This window comes from Manihot esculenta, chromosome 4 (assembly GCF_001659605.2).
Source record: "Manihot esculenta cultivar AM560-2 chromosome 4, M.esculenta_v8, whole genome shotgun sequence".
NCBI lineage: Eukaryota > Viridiplantae > Streptophyta > Magnoliopsida > Malpighiales > Euphorbiaceae > Manihot > Manihot esculenta.
In genome coordinates this window covers 31449258-31471542 of record NC_035164.2, presented here as the reverse complement: position 1 = coordinate 31471542, position 22285 = coordinate 31449258, and the positions used below count along the sequence as shown (strand labels likewise).

Below are 22285 nucleotides of genomic sequence, written 5' to 3'. Positions count from 1 at the left end.
AAAAAATAGTATGATAAACGGAAATAATTATATCTAATAAATTTTCTAGTCAAACTATAAATAATTAGAATAATATTATGATAAATGTATTTAATAAAATATCAGTTTTAAAATCTAATAAAAATTTACAATCATTCAAAATTAAATCCCTACATAAGATAATTTAACAAAAATACTCTATTTCTTTTTCATCTCTCGATTATAAATTATTAAAATCTTCTGAATAAAATCACGAAAAAAAATTTTTATGAGATAAAACTCGAATAAAATTTTAAAATTAACGTCATTGTTGCGATTCCGAAAACACATAATAACTAGTAAATCTCTATTCAACACTACCTTTCGAAATAACCGAATTAATAAAATTTAAAAAAAAATCAACCACAAAAACGGATATATAACTCTTCCATATTAACAAAAGGCCTCCTCCCAATTCTTATCTATTGACCAAGAAAGTTCTATACGAGAGCTAAAAATTTTTGTTTTCATCAAAAATAAAATGAATTGGATTGTATGTGAGAAATCTCTCCACCGTGCAAAAATCATAAGTAACGATTAGAATATTTCTGAAACTCTTAATAGGGACAACAATATATCTTTTTTCATCGATAATCAATTGTCATGAAATTAAAAAAAAAGAAATTAAGTTTAAGTAGAAAGAAAAAAAATTAAGTTTAAGTAAAAGGAAAAGACGAGAGTATTGAGTTATAAAGGGATTAAAAAAAAATTTGTGTCGAAATTATATTGCATTGAGTATGTAAATAAATTTTTAAAATATTTTTCCTCATGTATAAATATTTGTAGTTGTTTATTGTTAATTTAATAATAATTCTAATTTTGGAGATGCTTTTATCATCGTCCATTCATTTTTATTTAATTTTAATATATTTTTATTAAATTTTAATATATTAAATAGAAATGAAATATAAATTGAAAGATTTTTTTTTTTAAAAAAGAAACAACAAGAACTATTGCGAATGAACTACAATTAGTTCATTTCACTGATGTAAAATAAAATACAATTAAATCTAGTTAATTTTTTTTTTTTATATTTTTTGATCGGAGTTATAAATTTAATTAATTTTTTTAAATGAGTCTTTAAATTTTATCTTTAAAGCTAAATAAGTTTAAATTTAGTAAAATATTATTTTTAATAATAAATTATTATTTAATAATAAGAAAATCTTTTTTTATAATTTTAAAATTATTTGCTATTTTCATGTATTTTTTAATATTTATATTAATTAAAATATTAAATTTTTTATATAAAAATTATAAAAATAATATTTTATTAATATTATATTACATCATCATTTATTTACTTTATATAAAATTAAAATATTTATTTAAAAAATAAATAAATTACACTTTAATCTTTAAATTTTAATATAAATAACAGATTAATTTCTATATTTCTAAAATTAATCACTTAAATATCTATATAATCAGTCCATTTAAATCGAAGATCATTCCATCTATAATTCTATTATTTAACCAGTTAAGAAGAAAATAAATATTTCAAATATCTAAAATACCCTCATTAGCATTCACTAGCACTTAAAATCTGTCTAAATTAAAGGCCATTCTATCTATAATTTTATTATTTAACCGATCAAGAAGAGAATAAATATTTCAAATATTTAAAATATCCTCATCAACACTTAAAATATTTTTTAATTTTAATGTTGGTGAAGAATCTTATATTATATAAACTACACTTTAATCTCTAAATTTTAGTGTAATTGATAAATCAGTTTTGATATTTTTAAAATTAAATTTTTAAATCTCGATATTTAATCAATTTAAAATTATAATTTTTCATCTAGTTAAATTTGTAACTATTTTTTAAAGTTTTTAAAATTATAAGTATTGAAATATTTGTATGAATGGAAATTAAAAAATAAAAAATATTAAAAATTAGTTAAATGAGATATATATAAAAATTAATGAAATTTAAGTGCTATTTTAAATAAAAAAAAGTAAAATATTTAAATTATAATTATAGAGAAATATAAATATACATTTTAAAAAATATAAAAATTAATTTATTAATTATATTAAAATTTAAGATTTTCAGTTTATTTATTTTAAAAAGATGATAAATATATTTTATTTTTTTAATAGTAAAAATAGATAAAAAAAAATTTAATTTAAATGAAAGAGAGATTGAAGTATTCAGGAATTAATCTATTAAAAGTTTAATTGAATTTACTTTCAGAATAAAATTACGAAAAAAAATCTATTATTAATTTTTGAAGCACCTCATTAATTAACATTTCCATCAAAATTAAGGGATCGTTTTACAAATAATAATATTAAATAATTAACTAGCGTCCTCGATTAATTAGTAGTATGAGTCCTAATTTCTTTTTTCTTGAATAGTAGAGTCCTAATTCAAGAACAAGAGTTACGATCATCATCTTGATCCCCGTTGTCGTCTCTAGGAGAACGCAAAGGGAACAGAGGCAACAACTTCGGAGGCTCAGCTCCTCTGGGAGTGCTCAAAGGGCTCGGATGCAGATAAAATCCTTTTTCAGCAATGGCTCTCTCTTCCTCCTCTCTGGGACTACTCCCACGGGAACAAAACTCCTCGCAGGGTGACCTAGGGCTCGTGCGCGCACCAAAGAAGTCCAAAGTCGAAACCGGCGACACCATGAAACCCGCTCGCTGTCTGAACTGCAAGAGATCATGAGGATGCTCGAAGCCGCTGTTAATGGTGGAGCTGCTGTTAAGGTTGATTTGTAAGTTCTTGGCGTTCTGTCTCCTTTCATGAAGCTTGACTGCAGGTCTTTTAGGGGCCTGGAATTGCAGATGGTCGACTTGGGTGGTCGGTGAGAGGGAGCTTTTGGGTTGATAGGTCATCGGGCGCTCCGGTGAGTTTTTGAACAATGGTGCGGAAGGTGGATGGGTCGGCTAGTACGAAGGTGGTGTTCGGCGACGACGGGTCAGATCCATAGGAGGGTGAACTGTGGCGCATGGCGGCGGTGTTATTTGAAGTGGAAGCCATGAGAGAGATAATGGGTTGATACTTTGGTCTGGAAGAAATAAAAGAGAGACTTTTTTGGCTATTTGTAGAGTTTCTTCGTTAAACGGTGTCTCATGTTTATTTTAAGATTAATAATAATTCTTGCGGCAAAATCCAAGATTTTTCTGTTATAATATTTTGAGTACAAGGAATGGTTGGTGGTCCCACCTTGACATAAAATTAATTAATACTAATTAAGAATATGCTTAATTAATGAATTGTTCTTAATTATTCTTCAACTCATTAAAAGAAAGGCTAAATCCAAAAGGGTTTTCTCATATGACAACCAAGAAATTCATGGACAAAACTTAAAAGGGTAGGTCTAGGATGAAGCAAATTAAGCTGGAATAACTATGAAAATGAAAGCTTGGATCTTTCAAAGTCCAAATCTCCCACTAATCAAGTAGTAGTAAAAAACAGATAGAAGTTGACTGATGGTGGCAGTGCAGTAATAATGGCCAGAACCAAGCCATCAAAAGCTTGAAAAACTAAAAAGAAATAAATTATTTTTGTAGAGTAGAGATCAAATTTGAAATTGAAGAGTACTGAAGTGATGACATAAATGGAGAATGAGCTGGCATTGAATAATGAGTCATGCGAGGTCAGCGGGAGAGGGTGGCATTGAAACAATAAACGAGGGAGACTGCAGCCACCAGCAGCAGGACTCCCCTGCAGCTGGTGGTCAGTCATTTTAAGGAGTTGTGCGTGTGCGTGTTTCTCTCCTTCTCGATCTCCACCTCAATGGTAATTTTCTTTTTCCCTTTTCTTGCTCTGGCTTTTTTTTTCTTCTTCTTCTACTACTTTTGCGTGAAGAATTGCAGTTTGACATTAGGGAAAGCAAAAGACTTTCCTGACTTTCGTGAAGAATTGCAGTTTGGCTGTGCTATTGTTCGTAGTAGTTTGTTTGCTTTACTCCTCATTTATTTTCTTTCTTTGATTGCTTTATTAGGATGGTTTGGTATTTTGATGTTTTTTTTTTTTTTGAAATAGGGGTTGGAGAGTCGAATCTTAGACCTCTCAATACTACAAAGATGCACTTTCCACCAGGCTAAATCTCGGAGTGCATTCTGATGCTTTTTTTAAATTTATGTTTTCTTAAATCTTAGGACTCTTCAGTCTTCGTTCCTATTCTCTCTTTCCTCTTCAACGTTGCGCTTGCATGACATAATCTTACTTAATCGATCCTATTAATCATGTAAATCTTTAATAATTAATGTATTCTTCATGTCTCCAACTCCAAGCCTTTCAATCAAACTACCAATTCCTAAGCCAAGTTTTCTTTTCTTTTTTTTTTTTTTTCATTTCTTTGTTAGTCCTAATTTATTTGAAGCAAAATTTAACGTAAACGTTTTTATTCATCAATATCTCTCCCTGGAATAATCATGACGTTTAAATTATAAATGTTAGGATAGGAAAAAGTCTATTATTCCCGTTAGTCAGGCTAGCAGTGGTAAGGTTTGTTATACTATATAATGCCTTCAAGACTTTGCCTAATATTATATCACTAGTTAGTTAATTAATATTGCATTCCAATATTTATTATATAAATTTTATAATGTAAATCGTATCTTAATATTTAAATTTTTTCATATAATTATCAAGATTTAAATATTATTTTAATATATTATGAAAGTTTTCATTTTTCTTAAAAATACATGCTAAAATATTGTTATTCGTTTTTATTTGAAATTGATAAATGCCATTATATAGTAAAAGGCAGTATTATTAAGAAAATAATTGATCCGGCAGAAAATGACTTAGTTAAAAAATGAGGATGTAAGAATGTATATTTTGAATTATATATATACTTTATTTTTATACCGTAAGAATATAATGAAATTAATTAACGAATCTTCTTAAAATTCAACTGGTGTCGATCAATAGATAAGAGATCTTGCGATTATAGGAATGATGGGATTGACTGGATTATATTTTCTAATGGTAACTTATCTCATGAAAAATTGGATTGGTTCATGAGAGGGTGTGTCTCCTATCACTCTAAGTATCCACTATTATAATGTCCAAATCTTTTTTTTCAGGTGAGATTTCTGTGATCGAATGTTACAATTTACTATAAAATTTTGAATGAATATTATTTCATAATTTGAATGAATATTATTTCATAACAAACAATTTTCTACACTCATAAAATATTTGCACAAATTTCAATTTAAAGCTAAAAATCTAAATGCATGCTAAAAACATTCACCAAATTAAAACCGTGACTGCAATTTTAAATGAACTTAATTCCCCTATATTTACATGCCATAAATGTCTTAGCATTTTTTAAATATTTATAAATTACTATTTATTTAAATAAATCTATTATGAGTGAATTAAAATAATAGAAGTAGTTTAGTAATTATCTTTCTATTATTTACAACCATAAAATTGTTTTATTTATTATTAATATAAGATAATATTTGAATATTATGTAAAATAAAATTATATAAGAAAAATAATCTAATTTGAATGCTTTCCCCCTACCCTTTGGCGTCTTTGTATGGTTATATATACTTTTTGTTTCTCTGCATCTCTAATGCTTTCCCTAAAAGCAAATGCAAAAGTTCACGCAACAAGGAAAAACAAAAGGAAATTAATAATAATCCTTTTGAAATTAGCAATTTAATATCTAAAGATTTTGTTTTTTGAAAATAATGTTTAAATAATTTTTTGTTCCTATGTTTTATATATATATATTAAATGGAATCCACTCTAATAATTAATATAAATAATATATATATGAATAATTTTTATTTATATTTAGTATAAATATTATTACTTTATAATATAAATTCATATAAATTTGATATAAAAATTAGTTTTTATATATATACATTTTTTTGTGTATATATTTTTAGACAGTGATAATTTAAATTGAATAAATTAAAAATTAAAATTTTAATATTTATAAAAATCAAATCAATTTTAAATAAAAATCAAACCGAATCAAATTGATTTAATTTGATTCAGTTGAGTTTGATGAATGAGCTTTTTAATACACTTTTTATTTTTTAATTTTATTTTTAATATTTTAAAATTTAATTGAAATATTTTAATTTTGATTATAGTCTACTCACTATATTATAAAAGATAATATATTTTATCACTAATGTTATTTTTTTAAAATTAATTTAATTTAAATTAAACTGAATTGAAATAATTAAAATTTTTAAAACTAAAAATTGAATCAAACATAACTAAATAAAAATCATCATTTCGATTAATTTTTTTAATTTAAATTAAATACTAATCATAAATATATCAAATATGATAAATATTTAAAATTTTAATTATTTTTTTAATTGAATTTGAGTCGAGTTATTACAAATTATAAACCCATTTTATAACTCACTGATTTGTCTTTTAAATTTAAAAAATATATTCAAATGTAACTGATTTAAAAAATCTACTAATTAATTTTTTCATTAATTATTTTACTATTTAATTTTAAATAAATTTTATTATCCCCTAATTCTATCCATAATATCAAATAAATCAAAAGAACTATTTTATTAGATGAATATATATTTAATTTCTAACAAGAAAAGAAAAAGGAAAAAAATTCACTTAAAATTCACTCACCTGTTAATGGCATTCAAAACATAATGGAAAATTCATTTATCACAAGGGTTGGTGATAAATAAAGGCCAATGCCTAATGCTGAGAAAATTTTGGCCCTTATAGCATAGTGTAATCTTCCACAAGCATCAGCCTACAAGCATAGACGATCAGTTCCAAAAAGCTGAATGGAAATATAATAAATACAAACATCAACCCAATAGAACCATAACATGCGCCATTCTCTGTTGATGCTGAGGGTTACCATCAACACGAATACGATTGTGACATATGATGCATTGAAACTCCAGTTAAACCACGCCATGTCAACACCACCTTCTTCTTCTTCTTCCTTATCATTTGATGGCGGCGTTGGTGGAACTTCAGCAGCATCGCAGCTCCTGTTAACTATTGGTCCACAAAGACCAGGGTTACCTCTGTAACTGCTTTCATCGAAGGTCCCACATTGGCCTTCATCTGGGATTCTACCTGACAAATTGTTGTATGAAACACAAAAAGTTTCCAAAAAACTCAGGGCAACTAGTTGGCTGGGGATTTCACCGCTCAAGTTGTTGAAGCTAAGATCCAAGCTTTCCAAGCTCTCTAAATTTGAAAAACTGATTGGAATATACACTGATAGGTGATTTTGAGACAAGTTCAACGATAGAATTTCATGGAGGTCTCCAAATTCTGAAGGGATACTACCATTTAACTCGTTGCATGATAAATCAATACCTGCCAGTAAGTTGACGATGTCACCCTTGTAGGGATTGTATTTATACTTCATTGCAAATTCCACTTCTACTTCTTTTGAAGAAGACATATGAAACAACTCTTCCACCTCAAATTCAAGAGTGCCATCGTATAGAGAATAATAAGAGGTAAAAGGCAAGAAGTCCCCCAAGCTTTTAGGTGTGTACTCAAAATTATTATGTTCTCTCACATTCCCAAATGAGATATTATTAAAGCATGAAGGTATGGAACCAGAAAGCAAGTTACGTGAAAGATCCAATATGCTCACATTTCTCAATTCACAGAGCTGCTCAGGAAGATGACCTCCTAATGGATTCCCTCCCAATGAAAGCACACGCAATTCTGAAAGCTGATTGATCCAAGTTGGAAGGTTCCCAGTAAACTTGTTATCCCTCAGGTCAAGTACCACTAAGCTAGGACTAGTGGAAAGCACGTACGGGATGGAGCCGCTTAGACTATTCTTTTGTAGAAATAGAAATTGCAGCCATGGAGAATTGAAACAAGAAGGCAGAGACCCATGCAACCTATTTTCTGACAGGTATAAAATTCTAAGACTTACCATATTACATAGCTGTAGTGGAATTGTATCTGATAGTTTGTTATTTGACATGTCCAAAACAAATAGTTCGACGCTGATGCTCGACGACTCTCCTCCTATGCCATTGAAGTTGTTGTTTGATAGATACAAATAATATAAATCAGTACCATTCCCAAGTATACTTCCAGGCAACACTCCTGAGAAATTATTATAGGACAAATCCATGTAACGTAGTTGTCTTATCTCACCAACTGAAGATGGAACGTTTCCATGAAAACTATTCCTTGACATGTTTATATAGCACAGATTTGAGAGAACCAAACCAAATTCCTTAGGTAGTTGACCTGTGATGTTGTTGCTTGAAATTTCTAACTTAACCAAATCTCGATGATTGAAATTTGGCAGCTGAAATGATCCTGTGAATGAGTTGTTCATCAAATTCATAACTTGTAACTTTGAGTTATTCTGCAAGACCCAACTGGGAATGCTCCAGTCAGCTTATTATGAGAGAGATCAATGAAGTTCATGTCATGCTGATAGAGAAGAAAACTAGGAACTGTTCTAGTTTGGACATTTAAGTGGCAGTTTGACAAGTGAAAAAGCTTCAGTTGAAACGTAGGAAACCATGTAGGATTCTGTGTGTCCACTTCAAGCTTACTACTTCCTGAAGAAAGTTCAAATATCTCAAGCTGGGAGTGGTTAGCCAAAGCACTAAATGAGAATAAGCCTTCAAAGTTATTTCCAGAGAGAACTAAACACTTGAGGGACGTAAGTTTTGAAAGGATGGATTCCATGTTGCCGGCGAACTGATTTGATGAGAGATCAAGATACTGGAGGCTGCTTATGTTTCTAAGACATTGAGGAAGTGGGCCTGAGAATTTATTATTTTTGAGATCCAACTCAGTGAGTCTTTTCAATCTACATAATCCTACAATAAGAAAAATGCCTATGAAAATGTTGGAATCACCTTTTCAACATTAATAACCAAGAGGCTTTTTAGTACATTGTTTTATGGGTAGGGTTATACGAAATTACCTTCTGACCCTTCCAAGGAATTATAACTTACGTTTCCAAGTGTTTCATATTAACTAATTCTGAGCCATGTGATTGTGCAAAAAAGTATAGATTAGAGATGAAATCAATTAAAACGGTATCGTTCAGAATGGATTAATGTCATACCTGTGTAGGAGGCAATTGACCAACCATTTCATTGGAGTTAAGAATCAATGTCTTAAGTGATATAAGATTGCTTAGGGCTGACATGGCACTGCCGTTCAAGACATTATAGCTAAGATCTAAAAATTTTAGCTTTTTCAAACTTGATAACCTTTCAAAACCTGCATTTAAATAGCTAATCACTTTACAGTTGATGATTTTTTGACATTTCGATCAATTGGTATAAGCAAAAGAAAGGCTAAGACCACCTTGATTTACTTTGCCTGAAAGACAGGAGATGTAGGCAATGAAATTGAAAGGAGATGAGATGTGAAGTGAAATTACCTTCCATTGAGAGGCTCTCCAATTCATTGTAACTTAAGCCCAAGGTTTCCAAGTTTTTTAGATCAGCTAATTCTAACACATGTAATGCCTCTAATCAATAAATCATCATACTGCGGATATAAGATACATCAATAATAATAATAATAATAATTTTACTTATAAAAAAATATATTATTATTATAGTTGTAAAAGTATCGAATCTCGTATTTATACTTAAGCACGTTAATATAATATTTTTTTTGAATCAAGAAAAACTTTATTTATCTTGTAGAATAATAATCCAAGAGACAATCATGAATGTCAATCCAAATATTGAATCTACCATGATGAATAGACTCTCTAGCTAATAAAGGGGCGACTCTATTTTCTGAACGCCGTACCCAACGAACATGAATGTTACTATGAGACCGCATAACATCCTTGCAATCAGAAACAACTAATCCAAACTCCGAAAAGTCATTCAGAGGAGAGCGAATAGCCAAGGTTAAGGATTGGTTATCCGTAAAAATACAACCAACCTGAAGAAAACAATCTCTAGCATAAGATAAACATTGACGCAAGGCCAAAGTTTCAGCAATAACAGGTTGCCCACCCCTCTCATAGAAACCCGAAATTGCAATGGAAAAGAAACCTTCCAAATCCTCAAATACTGCTGCAAAACCGAACAAATCCGCACTAGCAAAGACTGCACAATCAATGAATGCGATCCACTCAACTTCAAGAGTGGTAGCCTCAACCAATGGGAGCACATGAGGAACAGATGGGTGGGATAACATCCTTTGTCGAGACACAAGTGAAGCCACATAATCACTAAAATAGGAGCTAGCAGCATGATGAACCTCACTAGGTGACAAAACTTTATTGACCCACAATCTTTCATTCCTGGCATGCCATAACTTCCATGCATGTATAGCCATACGTGATGTCATTTCTCTGCCAAAAGCATTATAAATATGAATAAAGAAATCCATGAATATAGAAAAATCAACAGCAGTAGAAAAACCAGCAAGTCTCCATAACTCAACAGCCATTGGACAATGCAAAAAAACATGTGAAATAGATTCATCATGATCACAAAAAAGACATGCAGCAGGTACATGTATCCCACGCCTCGAAAGAATATCCCGAGTAGGAAGCACTCCACGACAAGCACGACAAAGAAAATCACGAACTTTGGGGGGAACATCAAGAGACCAAAGACGATTCCACCCTTCATTATAACCCAGCACACCAGTCCTACCCGATAATTCTAAGACACAAAAATAGGCAGATTTAATTGAGTACACACCCTTCTTATGCAAGTGCCAAATTAATTTATCCGGTTTTGGGAATAGAGGCAATGGAATAGTAAGAATAGCTCTCATATCAGCAACACTAAAAATATTCATTAGCTTCTCTACATCCCAACGTTAATATAATATTTATATTTATAGAGTTAAAGTATTCATTTATCACAATAATAAATAGTAGAACTAATAGTAAAAACATTTTGCAATGACATTAATTTTATTATTATATTGGTGAATATATGATAGCAATATTAATAATTACGGTAATTAATATATAAAAAATATAACAATAAATAAAAATCATAGACATTGATAAAAAAATATTTTTAACAGTAATATTTTCACAAGTACATATGATAAATTTTGATTTATTGAATCTTTTTCTATCTAAATCCACTTAAAATCCATTTCAATTTGCATGAAAAAAATCCTCGAGATTAAGGATTTACTCGGAGAGTAAACATAAAGACAAAAATTATTTGACACAAAATTGATCCATTTAGATTAGATCACCTCAGGTGTTGGTTCAAAAACCAAATAAATATAGGGACTCATTTGAAATATGGATTTTAATTTTTAAATTAGACAAGTGTTACGAGTTTGGAAAGTATATAGTTAACTAGGGTTAATCGTATATTTATATGAATTTTTAAATTAAATTTAAAAAAGTTATATAAATCAATTTTAATTTGAGTTGGAGTCCGACCATTACTTAAAAATTAACCTTTAGAGTCATTTATAGTATAAACCCTAAAATTTAACTAATAAAATCTATCATTTAGTTCTTATCATTTTAATAATAAATAGTTAATTTCTAAAGTTTTATTCTGTTAACAAAATCGTCTACGCATTGTTAGAGTGTAAGAATTTAGTCCTTCAAATTTCAATTTTCATAACAATTAAGTTCTTTTAATTTTAATAATTATAACAATTTTAGTTCATATAGTTTAAATATTGATAATAATTTAGTCCATTTAATTATATTGACTTTTTCAATATTAATAAAATAAATTAAATTCAAGAACCGAATTGTTTATTATTAAAAGAATAGGGACTAAAGTGTAAATTTTGTTATACTTTAGGCACTATGCTATAAATTAGCCTATAATTTGAAATCCTAAAAATTCTTCGCATACATTTCTCTTGTTACATTCATTAAAAAAGCTGCCACTGGATTAATATAACTTGTATCTATTTTTGCCAAAAAGAAGTTCATATTGGATTATCAAATGTTAAAATCCAGTTAGCGTCTGCACCGGAATTGATTCAATTTTCCTTTAATAAAAATAATGTAAATGTAGTGTGCATAGTGAAAGCCTGTCCCAATCACAACAGTCACTGGTTCCATCTTCAACCCATGAATCAAGATTGTCATCAACCTCACAGTTTGATTTCATGAAAGCCTTAAACTCCAGCAAACCTATCCTCTCTTTTTCCAGGCAAGCTCTGGATCCATTCATTTGCAGGAAAATTATAACGAGAAATGCCCATAATGAAAACTTAAAATAGAGCCTTTTCATTTGAAAATCAAGTCACTTAATTATTGCTGAGTTACAGATCATTAAATTTCTCAGCTCCTTCTTGTATACAAACGCCCAGAACGGACAAAAACAAAAGCTTAGTTGAGAAGCTGGCCGGCCGGTTTGATCAGCATAATGGTCTTTATTAACTTTTTTGATAGCCTAAAATTAGAATATATCATAAATTAAGCAGTCGGCTAGTTTACCATAAATTACACTTTCGAGTTTGAAATATTATATTTAAAAAAAAAAAAAATTATTATAATGATTTATTTTTAAAATTTAAATTTGAGTAAATTGAGTGAATTGACACTGATATTTTGAATTAAATCATATGAAATATTAAATTATTTTTAACTACTTCCAACATTTTAAGAAGATTTACTTTAAATTCAAAATATTTAATTGTTATATAGATTAAAATAATTTACAGAATTTACCTTGCATGAGGGTCTTCTTAGAGTTGCTGTGAAGGAAATGAAGTTTTATTGTGTTTAGATATTAAATCTAGGGTTTAGAGTCAAAATAAAAGGAAAATCAGATTTTGATATATCTCACAACTAGGGTTTGCACGAGGATTTTCTTCGCGGCCTAGCTATGATAATCACTATTTATTTGGACAAAAAAAACATGTCTTACAGCTAGATTGTAATTTCATGATTCGGCAGTGAGATATTTTTATTTCTTTTTGTTCTTCATATTTTTCTTTGTTTTATAGTTTGGATGTAAAATTTGATTTTTTTTTTAAATCTCTAAATACTTTTAATAACTCTGAACTTTAGTATAAATGTATTAATTGATTTCATTTACAAAAAAAAAAATAACTACTAAAAATTTTAAAAACAAGCATCAGATTGAAAGCATATTGAAATACTAAGATTAATCTTGATGTTTGCTCCTTCAAGATTGAAGAAGTTGAGTTTGTTATGAAACATATGAAATATGACTTTAAAGGTGATAGTCTCAACTGCTTTTTTGGACTAAATTTGTCAGATAACAATCTTGAAAAAGAGAACGTGAAGAAGTGGTGAACTCCTACGATAGTCACTCTGATGCTCTAATTAGTATATCGAAAAATAGAAAACGTAATGAATTATTTAGAATTTGAGTGGTATTAGAGAATAATGTACCATTACTTTCATGATCCTTCTCTTTTTATATTTTAAAAGAGTAAAACATAAATATGATATTTTTGATAATTTGACGATAATGTAACCGAATACTTAATGTGGGATATCGCTAGCTACCAAGTCGGCAATTCCATAATTATAAGGATAATAGAGATATGCTGGACTATACTCGCTTTAATTTTGTGTTGTGACTCATTTTATCAAGGGAAGAACTGGTCCCGATGATGATTTAGGTGTTAAAGTGTTTAAATCTTTCTTTCCATTTTCTTTCCCTTTCTCTTATTTTCTTTCTTTTTTTTTTACTTTTTTTCATTTCACTTTCTTATCTCATAATTTTTTCCTCTTATTTTTTTCTATTATTTTTCTTCCATCTCTTATTTTTTTTCTCTCATCATCATCCATCTTCTATTATTTTCTTCATTTTTCTCCATTATTTTCCTTTTACTTTCTCCATTTTTCCCATCATTTTTTCCTTTTCTCTCATTTTCTTCCATTTAATTTTCATTCATATTATTTTATCTCATATTATTTTCTTCTATCCTTTTTTTCTATATATCTATATATTTTTTTATTTCTCTTCATTTATTTTCTTCTCTAATCATTTTCTTTTTTCTCATTTCTCTAACACCTTTTTACTCTACTCTCATTCTTCCTTCTCTTTCATAATTTTTATTTTTCTATCATTTTCTTTCCTTTTTTTTTTCTCTCTTTTTTATCATTTTCCCTCATTTTCTTTTCTCTTATTTTCACTTCTATGTATTTCTAATAAACATTGAACATAAATTAAAAGTTTAGTAACAATAATAATATAATTTTAAATTTTATTAAATTAATAAAAAAATAATATTAAAATAAAATTCACTATTTAATTGAAATAATAATTATTTTAAAATTATTTAAATTTTTAATAAATTTATTAGCGAAGAATGGGGAGGATGAAAAGCGAGGAATGGGGAGAAGGGTATTGCCTGGAGAAAAGGCCGAGACAGGAAGAGACAGACGTAGATCGAAAGTTGCGGAGAATGAAGGAGCAGCTCCTAGCTGAGCTGGGGGCAAAAGACAATAACCAGACTCTCTTATCTACGTCCTCACCATTTTCAGAGCTAAGCTGGGGGTAAACCACAACGAAAACCATACCAGCACCACCCCAAACAACCTGAGCTCTGCTCAAGAATGTCAACAGTTCTCTTTCTCTAGTCCTACAACCCCCTCCAACTAACCACCTGTGTTGTTTAATCCCTCGCCAAGCTTGGCAGGGAATGCACCCGGAACTCCCCTGTCCAAACAAGAACTCTAAGCTATGGCTTTTCAGCTATAGAACACTGCCCACTGGCTGGGACAGATGCTGCAACAGAGGGGCCTCAATACTCCACTGAATGTACCCCTTGTAGCTGAAGGGTTCAATGCCACTGAACTCCAACCCACCTTCAACTACCAGATCCCCCAACAAAGTAGTTAGAGGACTGGAGAAAGGAGTGGAGGAGCTGATAGAGAAGCGGAACCGGCAGTTAGAGCCCGAGGAAGGAGAGTGAGAGAGCTCATTGAAAATGACGAAATAAAGAGCTACTCTGCGGGGACAACTGGGAGGATGAAAAGCGAGGAATGGGAAGAAGGGTATCGCCTGGAGAAAAGGCCGAGGCAGGAAGAGACAGACACAGACCGAAAGTTGCGGAGAATGAAAGAGCAGCTCCTAGCTAAGCTAGGGGCAAGAGACAACATGCAGACCCTCTTATCTACATCCTCACCACTTTCAGGGTGGATTCAGTAGGAAACCATCCCAAAAAAGTTCATGCTGCCACCAATGGCAACATATGACGGAGCAGGGAACCCTCAGGAGCACATCCTGAACTACAAAACATTCATGGAGCTCCAGACTCTATTGGATGCCCTGATGTGTAAGGTCTTCCCCACAACTCTCATGGGACCAGCGAGGGCATGCTTCAATAGCCTGGAGGCAGGGAGCATTAAAAGTTTTGGGGACCTCGCCAACATATTCATCAACCGGTTCATAGTAAGAGTCCTGGCCGAGAGGAAGACCAACTACTTAGAAACAGTATGACAAAGGAAGAATGAATCACTGAGGGAGTATGTGGCCCGTTTCAACACAGAGGCTTTGCAGATCCCTGAGTTGGATGAGAGCCGAGCAGTGGAAGCCATGCAGAAGGGAACCATATCCCCCCTAGTTCTTTGGGTCACTATATAGGAAGCCGCTTACCACCCTGGCGGAGCTGATGAAGAGAGCGAAGAAGTACATAAGGCAAGATGACGTCTTAACGACCAGCAGATTCGCCAGGGAGGCCGGAGACAAAGGAAAAGTAGTCAAGGAGAGAAGGCCCTAAAAGCAGGAGAGGCGGCTGAATAAGGGGCCTGAAATGTACAGGCAGTCCTGGGATAGAAGAGAACAGAGGGCATATTAGCCTTGGATCCCTGAGACAATAACCCCTTTGAATGCATTTAGAGCCGAAGTGCTCATGACGGTACAGGATAAGGACTTCGTCCAATAGCCCAAGCCCATGAAATCTGACGCTAGCCAGAGGGATCCAGACAAGTATTGCCAATACCACCGGACCTACGTCCATGATATCAACAGCTGCTACCAACTGATCAGTGTGATAGAGAGGCTGATAAAGAGGGGGCATCTCCGGAACTTTGTGAAGAAACCAGAAGGAGAGAGACCCCAACAAAATGCCATAGCTTATAGGCCCTATAGGCAGGGAGCAGGGTCAGTGAATAACGTCTCCAGCGGAACCATCAACATGATCGTAGGGGGAATAGGAGGTTGGATGAGCCGAAGGGGAAAGAAGAGAAGTCGGAGTGGAGAAGGGAGCAGCAACGAAGTCTTGCAAATAGTAGAACATTCCCCCATGACCATCTCCTTCTCCCTTGAAGACGCTCACGGGATTCAAATGCCTCATGATGATACTCTAGTAATTGAGGCCGTCATTCACAACTACAGGGTCCGCAAGATCTTGGTAGACGACGAAAGTAGGGTGAACTTGCTACCCTACAAGGTCTTTTAGCAGATGAGAATATCAGAGGAGCAGTTGGTAAGGGATCAGGCCCCGATCAAGGGAATAGGGAAAACCCCAGTGGCTGTGGAAGGGAAAGTGAAGGTAGTCCTAACATTAGGAGAACCGCCCTTGTCTCGCACTCACTACGCAGTCTTCCTAGTGGTGAAGCTCCCATTGAGTTACAATGTAATTTTGGGAAGGCTTGTGCTGTATGATTTCGAAACAGTGACTAGAATCAGGTACCTGACTATGAAGTTCCCAACCAAGGCAGGAGTGGGAATAGTCCGGGAACGACAGGAGGAGGCTCGAGCAGTGTATTTGTCTACAGTGGCAGAACCAAACGCAGCATGAAAAATCATTTGATGGAGAAATTATAAAAATAAAAAAATAATTTTATGAAATAAAATAATAAATAAATAACTCTGATTTAAATAATAATTAATAATAAATTAAATGACCGCTTATGCCCACTTATAAAAAATCGATTTACTTTTATTTTTTAAAAACTTAAATATTCAATTTTTAATAAAACATATAGAATATTAAAAATTCATTATATTCTGACAATAATAAAAATATTTTCTAATTAAAAAATAAATTAAATTTGACAATATATATTTTAATACGCTAAAACATAAATGATTACAAAATATATTTAAAAACTTGTTTTGCTTTTAAAGTTTTTAATATAAGTTATTAATTTATTTATGATTAATTTTCTATCAATGTAAATAAATGTTTTTAAATAAATATTTTAATTTTAATTTTTAATTATGGAAATTAAGTTATAATATGATTTTAGTTATATTCCGTTAGCGTCAACAAATTTGCAAGGAAACACGTTTTTCCTGATAGTTTTAAATTCCGGTATTCTCATCCGCTATTCTCATTTGCTGATAGTTTTAAATTAATTAATAAATTTTTAAAAATATTAAAAATATTTTAATAAATTTTTCAAAATATTAATGAGTTTTCTTTAATTTTTTTTAGCTGCAATTATTTCAACGTGAGCCTATGTATTGGATAATGATTTTGGTTGAAACTAATTTGCTTTGCTCACTGCTGATGATGTTTTCCTTTTCATGTGCTAATTAATATTATTATTTTTTTCTAAAAATATCTTCTTATGACTAATCATGATAAATTATATTATTTTTTGTAGATAGATTATTTAATTATATATATATTTTTTATAAAGGTAAAATGATAACCGCCAGACTTCTTACATTCTGAGGTGAGGTCGGACCCTAGAGAGGAATATAGGCTCAAAGCTGATCAAGCTATTCTCACGCAGACTAACCTAACGTTGCAGGCCCTAACTCGGCGAAGTGAGGCAAACTGGACCAGCCATACGCGCGGGTCTAACAGAAGATAGCGTAGTCCGGTAGTATGACAGGGGGCAGGAGAGCAGACTTAGTCACTTTGCAGCCCTACCAGCATATACGCCGGGGGGAATTAAATGGCCGCCTGACAGAGAGGAGTATGCTGACATCTCCGTATGTACAGGACTGAGTGACAGAGACAGGTGATACCGTAGTAAGGTGGCGGTTATGCGTCACTAGAGGACAAAAGGAAAAGGAATAAAGGGAGGAGGGTTGATCTTCCCTGACCAAGCTTACACACATACTGTAAACCCTATTTTCTGGATCTCAAAACATCAACAGAATATCAATTGGCGCCGTCTGTGGGAACAAAAGAGATCTTCTCGTCACCGGAGTTCCATTTCCATAACACCCACTAAGATCCATATAGCAAACCACAACGAAAACCATACCAACAACACTCCAAACGACCTGAGCGCTGCTCAAGAAGGTCAACGGTTCTCTTTCTCTAGTCCTACAATCCCCTTCAACCAACCACCCATGCTATTTAATCCCTCGCCGAGCTCGGCAGGGAATGCACCCAGAACTCCCCTGTCCGACCAAAAGCTTCAAGCCATGGCTCTTCAGCTACAGAACACTACTCACTGGCTGAGGCAGATGCTGCAATAGAGGGGGCCTCAATACCCCACTAAACGTACCCCCTGTAACTGAAGGGTTCAATGCCAATGAATTCCAACCCACCTCCAACTACCAAATCCCCCAACAAAGTAGTCGGAGGACCAAAAAAGGGAGTGCAGGAGCCGATAGAGAAGCGGAGCCAGTAGTTAGAGCCCGAGGAAGGAGGGTGAGAGAGCTCATTGAAAATAATGAAGCAGAGAACTACTTTGCGGGGATAGTTGGGAGGATGGAAAGCGAGGAATGGGGAGAAAGGTATCGTCTAGAGAAAAGGCCGAGGCAGGAAGTGACAAATGTAGACCGAAAGTTGCGGAGAATGAAGGAGCAGCTCCTAGCTGAGCTGGGGGCAAAAGACAATAGCCAGACCCTCTTATCTACGTCCTCACCATTTTCAGTGCTGAGCTGAGGGAAAACCACAACGAAAACCATACCAGCAACATCCCAAATGACCTGAGCTCTGCTCAAGAAGGTCAATAGTTCTCTTTCTCTAGTCCTACAACCCCCTCCAACCAACCACTCGTGCTGTTTAATCCCTCACCGAGCTCGGCAGAGAATGCACCCAAAACTCCCTTGTCCGACCAAGAACTCCAAGCCATGGCTCTTCAGCTACAGAACATTGCCTACTAGCTGAGGCAGATGCTGCAAAAGAGGGGCCTCAATACTCCACTGAACGTACCCCCTGTAGCTGAAGGGTTCAATGCCACTGAACTCCAACCCACCTTCAACTACCAGATCCCCCAACAAAGTAGTCAGAGGACCAGAGAAGGGAGTGGAGGAGCCGGTAGAGAAGCGAAACCGGCAGTTAGAGCCCGAGGAAGGAGGGTGAGAAATCTCATTGAAAGTGACGAAGTAAAGAGCTACTCTGCGGGGACAACTGGGAGGATGGAAAGCGAGGAATGGGAAGAAAGGTATTGCCTGGAGAAAAGGCCGAGGCAGGAAGAGACAGACGTAGACTGAAAGTTGCGGAGAATGAAGGAGCAGCTCCTAGCTGAGCTAGGGGCAAGAGACAACAGGCAGACCCTCTTATCTACATCCTCACCATTTTTAGGGTGGATCCAGTAGGAGACCATCCCAAAAAAGTTTATGATGCCACCAATGGCAACATATGACGGAGCAGGGAATCCTTGGGAGCACATCCTGAACTAGAAAACATTCATGGAGTTCCAGACTCTGTCAGATGCCCTGATGTGTAAGGTCTTCCCTACAACTCTCACGAGACCAGCGAGGGCATGCTTCAACAGCTTGGAGGTGGGGAGCATTAAAAGCTTTGGGGACCTCGCCAACATATTCATCAGCCGGTTCATAGCAGGAGTCCCGGCTGAAAGGAAGACCAGCTACTTAGAAACGGTCCGACAAAGGAAGAATGAATCATTGAGGGAGTATGTGGACCGTTTCAACACAGAGGCTTTGCGGATCCTTGAGTTGGATGAGAGCCGAGTAGCGGAAGCCATGCAGAAGGGAACCATATCCCTCCGAGTCCTCTGGGTCGCTATGTAGGAAGCCGCCTACCACCCTGGCAGAGCTGATGAAGAGAGCGGAGAAGTACATAAGGCAAGATGACACCTTAACGACCAGCAGATTCGCCAGAGAGGCTAGAGACAAGGGAAAAGCAGTAGAGGAGAGAAGGTCTGAAACGCAGGAGAGGCGGCTGAATAAGGGGCCTGAAATGTACAGGCAGCCCTGGGACAGAAGAGAATAGAGGGCATATTAGCCCCGGATCCCCGAGACAGTCACCCCCTTGAATGCATCTAGAGCCGAAGTGCTCATGGCGGTACAGGATAAGGACTTCGTCCAATGGCCCAAGCCCATGAAAGCTGACGCTAGCCAGAGGGATCTAGACAAGTATTGCCAATACCACCGGACCCACGACCATGATATCAACAGCTGCTACCAACTGATCAGTGAGATAGAGAAGCTGATAAAGAGGGGGTATCTTTGAAACATTGTGAAGAAATCAGAAAGAGAGAGACCCCAACAGAATGCCATAGCTGAGAGGCCCCGTAGGCAGGGTGCAGGGTGTAACATCCTCTGGGCTCACAACAGTAGATATTGTCCGCTTTGGGAGAGCACCTTCGGCCCATCTTACCCCTCACGGATTTGTTTCTGAGGGTTCACGCAAGCGTCCTTCCCCTCAAAACGCGTCTACTGTGGTCTCTTGGGGCTTGCCCTTATAAGGCGTCCCCCCTCCTTACCTCTTTCCGATGTGGGATACTTTCAATCCACCTCATAGGGCTTCTACCCCCCATAAGGCCTGAGCGTCCTCGCTCAGCACACCGTACTCGTGAGGCCCAGGCTCTGATACCAATTGTAACATCCTCTGGGCTCACAACAGTAGATATTGTCCGCTTTGGGAGAGCACCTTCGGCCCATCTTACCCCTCACGGATTTGTTTCTGAGGGTTCACGCAAGCGTCCTTCCCCTCAAAACGCGTCTACTGTGGTCTCTTGGGGCTTGCCCTTATAAGGCGTCCCCCCTCCTTACCTCTTTCCGATGTGGGATACTTTCAATCCACCTCATAGGGCTTTTATGGAGGTTATATGGTTGAGTATGGGTAGATATGCATGTTTAGGCTTTTATAGGTTTGATGCCCAATGTATGTTATGTGATGATGTGTTGAGGAGTTTAAGCTAGTTTCTTTGCTCTCTTTGCTTGTGGGAGTGTGTATGCATGCTTGGGAGAGAGTATGTGAGGTTTGGGGTTGTTTTGGAAGGTTTTGGAGGCTGGTGTGCAAAGGCTGAGTTCTGATGAACTCAGGTTCGGCCGCCGAAGGTGGTTTCGGCCGCCGAACGTGCCTGAGGATGCATGGTTTGGCCGCCTAACCTTGCCCCCGAAAGTGGAGTTGTGGCTTGAAAGCAGACTTTCGGCCGCCGAAGGTAATGTTCGGCCGCCGAAAGTGCCTGACTTTCGTCTCTGGAGTGAGGGTTCGGCCGCCGAAGGTGCCGCCGAACCTACCCGAGTTTCGTCTCTGGAGGAGACTTTCGGCCGCCGAAGGTGCCGCCGAAAGTGCCTGTCCAGCCTTTTCATGGCTGTTTTCCTATGCGTATTTCTATGATGTTTAGAGGGGTTTTTGGGGAGTTTCTTATGAGTTGTTAGCATGTGTTTAGTACCTCATGTGAGTCCATCTGTGTAGGATTGGACCCGAGGAGAGGTGTCTAGCCTCAGTGCTAGTTGACCCTGAGTTTGTTGAGCAGAGGCTTCAGGTGAGTAGAACTAAACTTAATGTTTTACTTTAAGAAATTTTAATGTCTAAAGCATACTCATACATCATGTTATGTAATAGGATGTTTGCACTAGTTCATCATGCCCATGCACCATGTTTATATGTTATAGGATGATTGCACTAGTTTCACGAAGGTGACGCATTGCATAATGTGCTATGTATATGATGTGATGGGTGGACCAAGGCGACCTCAATAGCCCGCAAGTCTGTCAATGAGTCTTTGTCAATCGGGCGAGTACATGTAGGAAAGCCCCATGAGAGCTCCTTCGGGGCCAAGTTTTGACAGAGGGAACGTTGGGGTCATGTCTAACCCTGAGGGGAAGGACGTTACGTGAACCCTCAAAAATCACCCGCAAGAGGAAGAGATTTGCTAGCATGAACTCAAGCGGGGGTGAGATGTTTGTTGTGATATGACGCATTTCATGAATGCATGAATAAGAAGAATAATTGAATTGAATAAAATGTCTTTATAATAAAATACATAAAAAGGGTGGAACAATAAAAGGCATAATAATATACCTAAAAATGGAGGAACTAAATCAAATGTTTTTCTCTGTTTCTACTCACTGGGCTCTTGTAGCTCACCCCATTCCCTTAACCCAGTTTTGCAGGGCCAGAGTAAGTAAGCCAGAGTAAGTCAGAAAGAGCTATGGGATAGAAGAGGTTCAAGCATGGGTTGCCATGTTTGGTTGTAATAGCTTAGCTGCTTATTGTATATGTTCATGGAGATAGTGATAGTAT

At 34.8% G+C, this 22285-nt stretch overlaps 2 pseudogenes; both read right to left on the bottom strand.

Moving 5' to 3' along the window:
• Nucleotides 1-2228: 2228 nt before the first annotated feature.
• LOC122723430 lies at nucleotides 2229-3106 on the bottom strand (annotated as a pseudogene).
• A 3634-nt stretch (nucleotides 3107-6740) lies between these two features.
• Nucleotides 6741-10765, bottom strand: LOC122723478 (annotated as a pseudogene).
• Nucleotides 10766-22285: the final 11520 nt, after the last annotated feature.